The sequence below is a fragment of the Belonocnema kinseyi genome, chromosome 10, assembly GCF_010883055.1.
Source record: "Belonocnema kinseyi isolate 2016_QV_RU_SX_M_011 chromosome 10, B_treatae_v1, whole genome shotgun sequence".
NCBI classification, from domain to species: domain Eukaryota; kingdom Metazoa; phylum Arthropoda; class Insecta; order Hymenoptera; family Cynipidae; genus Belonocnema; species Belonocnema kinseyi.
In genome coordinates, this window is record NC_046666.1 from 50,846,077 (window position 1) to 50,852,076 (window position 6,000).

Consider the following 6,000-nt stretch of genomic DNA (forward strand, 5'->3'; position numbering starts at 1 on the left):
AATTTTTGGTGGGCTCTCTGATTTACTAATAAGATTTTTTATAAGATAGAAACAGAGGTTCGAAAAATATGAAAAATATCAACTTTTTTTCTTTTGCTACGAAAAAACCTCCCTCTATGTGGAAGAAAATTTATAAAAATACACATAAAATGAGCACAAATTCTTCAGGAATTAATTTTGTTTCTCAAAAATAATTCAGTGTGAAATATTTTTTTTTGTCATTTCAATATCGAGTCATATAAATCGACTATCTGCTAAGTTTTAATTTTAAAAAATGAAAATAAAAATCCGTTTTTGAAATGCGGTTAATGTAATTTATGAAACGACCCTTTTACGTTATAAATCAGATAAATACATGCAAATTTCCATAAAAAATATTGCAGAATTAACATTTATCTATCGAACGTTATCGAAATTTATCGAAATCCTCGATTTGGAATGTGAGTTTAGCGAAGCTCGCAGAAACTCTAATCGTCTGAGAGAATTTATCGCGGACGGGTTAGTTTTATTACGTTAGTGGCTATAAAAAAATCACGCTCACAACCATTATGTGACAGTTTAGGATAAAGATAAAGCCGTATACTTTAAAGTTATGGGTAATTACTCATCAACACCAGGCGTTCAGCGGAAACTGATTTTGTTCGAATTTTTCCCTCTGCAACGGTATACGGCCTATTTATCGCCACCTGCATTGGCCATTTACTCATATTTCGACAAATAAACCCTATCATAACGTTCTTTTTTCACTGCCTTTGCCACTTTTTCAAAACTCACTAATTTTCACTCTTATGCAAATTTTTATTTTTTAGTTTGCCTACCTGACCGTTAGTACATATAATTCTCCTAAACCGGCTTTAATGGCGTTTAAAATTTTTAACATTCCAGTTTTATATTCTATTGGATATTCAGAATTCAAATTTTTCAGATAATTTGTAACAAATAATATTGCGAGCTAGTTTAATGTCTAATAAAAGAATGTTCCAAATGTTAATCGTTGTTCTTTTTTAATGATTAATTAGATTTTTTTCTGTGCAATTCTTCAATATCTTCTAAATTTTAAAGCAGCTTTCCAATTTAGGAAGAAACATTATTTTTAATGATAAATATACATGTGTGATAACCATTATTTAGGTTTATGTGTATTTAGGATTATATAAATATAATTTTCCTAAGATACTTGAGAAAATTTAAAAGGATTTTTCAAACTTTCAGATCATGTCGAACCAAAATTTCAACAAAAAAGTTCATCTTAAACCAAATAGTAAGATTAAGCAAAAAACAAATTTAAAGAAAAAAGTTTAAAAAATCAAATCGTTTAATTTTGCAACAAAGACATGGATTTTCTATCAAGAAGATTAATTTTCCACGAAAAATACGAATTTTCAACTGAAATTATGAATCGGCAACCAAAATATTACTTTTTAACAATAGATTTAAACTTTTAAAGAAGTAGTGCAATTTAAAAAAAATTATACGAAAAATGTGATAGTTGATATTTCAATCCAAAAAGATTTAAATTTCAAAGAAAGAATAGTTGAATTAAAAAAAAATTCTACAATATAGTTGAACCCAAAACCAAAAAGATGAATTTTCAACAGAAGAAATGTATTCTTAATTAGAATAATGAATCATCAACTAAATCAGTGAATGTTTAAGAAAGTATTTTAATTTTCAACCAAGCAGTTAGATTGTCATCCAAAAAATATGAATTCTCCATGAAAGTGGAATTTTAAACTGAAAAGGACTTTAATTTTTAATAATTTAATTAATTAAAGAAAAAAATGTTAGTTAAATTATAATTTAAAGGACAACAACATTTTTAATGCAAAATAAAGATTGCGAATAAATATTTTTTAACTTTCTTTGTGTAAAAAATTTCTAAGAATTCTTTTTCCATACTTTACTGGATTCAAAAAAATTCTAGGAACAATTTAAGTTAATTTAAAAAATATTTAGGACTTTATTATGCTTGGAAAGAAATTGAAAATATTTGATAAATTTTCGGAAATTTAAAACATTTTAAAATTGCTAAATATTTTTGAAATTGACTCGAATTATTCCTTAAATTGTCTTAAATTTTTCGGATTGCATTTTCAATAATATTGAAAAAATTTCGAATATTTAAATAATTATAGTTTTTGAAAATTAATAAAAAAACACTTCTGAAATCTCTTAAAATTATTTTAATTGTATTTAAAACTTATTAAATATTTATCAAATTGCCTTAAAATCCTAAAGATGATTTTTTTCTCCATTTTTGAAAATATTTGGAATGCTTAGTAATTTAAAAAATATTCTCTTAAAATAGATTTTGTAAAACAAAAAATAGTTTACAATTTTCACAGAAATCTAAAGACAATTTTTTTGAATTATTTTGAAAAGTCACTTAATTTTTTTAAATCTCCTAAATTTGTTGAAATCTTCTTTAATTTAAAATTATTTGTGTATCTTTTCAAAAAAAAAAAAAAATGAAATATTTATGTTCTCAGATAAAATTAATTAATTATAAAAAAACGAATTACCAATAGAACAGTTAAATTTTCAAATGAACATATTAATTTTTAATCAAAAACTTGAATTTTATATCAAATTCTGTAATTTATTTAGCAACCAAAAATATGAATTTTCAACAAAAAAGTTCACTTTCAACCACGCTGTTTATTTTTTATCAAATTATTCAATTTTCAAACCAAAAATTAACATTTTCGATGAAAAAATGAATTTTCATCTCTAAAATATGAATATTGAAAAAAGTAAATTTACGAGTAAATGCTTGAATTTGCAACTAAAATTATAAATTTGCAATAAAAAATGCATTTATTACAAAGAAGTACAATTTTAAATCATGTAGTGGATTTTTTAATAAGAAAAATGTATTCTGCTAGAACATGCAATGCTTAATATTTGAAAAAAGATTTTAAATTAAAAAACAGTTGAATTAAATAAAGAAGACGAATTCTTAACAAAGTAGTAAATTTTTTTAACCATAACAGATTAATTTTCAATTAAGTAGTTGCGTTTTTAACCAAAGAGATAAATTTTTAACTAAAATAAGGGGAAAAAAATGTTTCTTTCAGAAAGATTTAAGCATTCAACCAAAAAGTTGATTTCTTTTAACAAGAAGGTTAATTTTCTACAAAAAGATAAATTGATAACAAAATACAGGAATTTTCAACTAAGTAATTGAATTTTGAACTAAAAATTTGATTTTCTAAACTAAATAGTGGAATTCCAAACTAACAAAATTAATTTTTAACGGAAAATTAATTTTTTGCAAAGTCCTTCATCTTTAAAAATTCAAAAAAATTGTTGTATTTTGAACAAAATCGTTCAATTTTCAATCGAACAGTAGACTTTTTGCCAAAATATATGAAGTTGGAATAAAAAATATTATTGTATACTTTCCAAAAAAAAACAAACTTTGAACCAAGAATAGTTGGATTTTTTATTGGTTTTACTAATTCGATTCAAATTTAAGCGTCATTTAGCTTTAATATAAAAATAATTGATATTGAGTAAAATTTTTATTTCATTATTTTATTTGATCATTTTAAAAGTAGTTATTAGGAGTTTTCTGATGGCTCAAAAATCCCGGTTTCATCCTTCTCGAATAGCTTTCGTAATAGTTTTATTTTTTCAAGATATCTTGTACCCCTTAGATCCTTTCTCACGCGGGATAGGTGATTTCCTGGGAGTGCCGACGTTCCAAGAGTATAAAATACGAGCTGGTTCTTTTTCGAATCACGAACTGCAATCTACGTGTAGCACAACCCACGTTTCATCATGTCCACGAAAAAGCCGCAAAATGGCACCTATTTTAAATTACACCCAATCAGGTGATTATACAGGTAACCAGAGAACGAAAGACCACTTGTTAAAATAACATTCAAAATAAATCAGACAAACAGTTTATAGCTATTTCAATATTTTCAAATAATTAACTATAATTAATGCTGTGATTTTGAAATAGATAATTTATCATAAAGTTGTTTTATCTCAATTTTAATTTTTTTTATAAATCTAGAAGTAATCCGTTTTGATAAGAAAAGTTATAGAAACCTTAGTTTGTTAAATAAAATTTTTAAATCATAATCAATTATTGAAAATGTTTCGCTGTTGTATGTCACCGAAAATTTCCATTTTTAAACGAAATTTATGAAAAAGGAATAACCAGATTTAAAATATAAATTACAATTTTAAACAATTTTGTTCTACATGTACTTTTCACCATCAAATTGGTATTTCTAATAACAAATTATTACATTTTAAAGATAAAAAATTCTGTTGTGCTGAGATAGAAATACCAACTATAGAATATTTAAATTATTTCAAAAACTTTAGGTTATGTTGTCGTATTTTTCACCTAAAATTACTATTTTGAAAAATCATTAGATTTGTATCCAACTAGTTTTGTTTGATATAATACGATTCACAGTCTTAAAAAATTTCGAATTGTGTCCATGTTTTTTTTTCGAACGAAATGAAAATTTGTATAAAAAAATCATTTGATTAAAAAAAAAGATTACCAATTTTTTTACAATTTTAGGCCACAGTGTCGTTTTGCATGAAAAATTGGTATTCTTCAAAAAATTTTAATATAATTTGAATTAGATTTACCATTTTTTAACAATTTTGGATTATGTTAGTGCTTTTGTCAATGGAAGTGACTGATTTGTCTGCTCTAATAAAATTGTAAAATTATTTCTAAATAAAAATTCTTCATTAAATGAATTAAAATATATAAAAAAAATCAAAATGACTAAATTAATTTATGAAAGTTATTGTTTATATCATCCAAATGACTGATTTAAGTATTCGAAGCTACCAATTAAGTTATTTAAATAACTAATTCAATCAGTGACACTTGCAGTTTAGATCGTTATAAATTATTGAGATTTGATCAATAGATGTTACTAATTAAATCAAGTTTTTTTATTGTTAGAAAATAAATCATTTTTTCTTTCGAATGTATTTTTTAAAATGAAAATTCAACTACTTGGTTGCATGTTAAAATACTTTGTTAAAAATAATATTTTTTTGGTAAATATTTACGATTTTAGTTCAAAATTTTATTTTGTTGATAAAAATAAAATTTTTAACTAGAACTTGACATCCGCCATTTTTGATTGAAAATTGATATTTTTCACACGAAAACGATGCTATTTTATTACAAATTTCTCTTTGGTGAAAAAATTCTTCTTTTGGTTAAACATTTTATTAGTTAGTTACAAATTTTATTATTTTGTAAATTCGTATTTTTTGCAATTCAAATTAATTTTGTAAATTTGAATTCGAACTGTTTAATTTTTCTTTAAAAAATGACATTTTTAGTCAAAAAGTTAACTGTTTGATTGAGGATTTAACTATTTCGTTATAATTTCGTACTTTTTGGCGAAATTCAATTTTTCTTTGTAAAGATTCATCATTTTAGTAGATAGCACCTCTGTGGTTGAAAATTTAACGAGTTTGTTGAAAATTTGCTGTTTTTTTGTTTCAAAACTAATTTTTGTATAATTCAAAATTGAACTAATCTATTTTTGCTTAAAAACTAATTTCTAGTTGCAAAGTACACTATTTAGTTGAAATTTTATGTTTGTGCAAACTTTGAAGAAAATTTGAATTTTAAAAGAAATTTCAACCTAATATTTATTTTTTAAACTAAAAAATAGAAACTTAAACCAAAAACATGAATTCAATACCAAGAAGATTAATATCTTATCACGACAGATGAAGTTTTAACAGAATACAGAAATTCTTAAACAAATAGCTGAATTTTTCATTGTGTGCCATATAAATGTTAAACCGAACATGGAATAGATACAATGTCCATTAAAAAATAATTTACAACCAAAAAAACAAAATTTCAACAAAATAGTTAAATTTTGAAGAAACTTAATAAGTTTTTACTAAAATAATGAATCTTCAAACAAAAGAATCAATATTTAAACAATAAGTGAAATTTTCAACGCAAAAGATGAATTTTTACCGAAAAAAGGACAA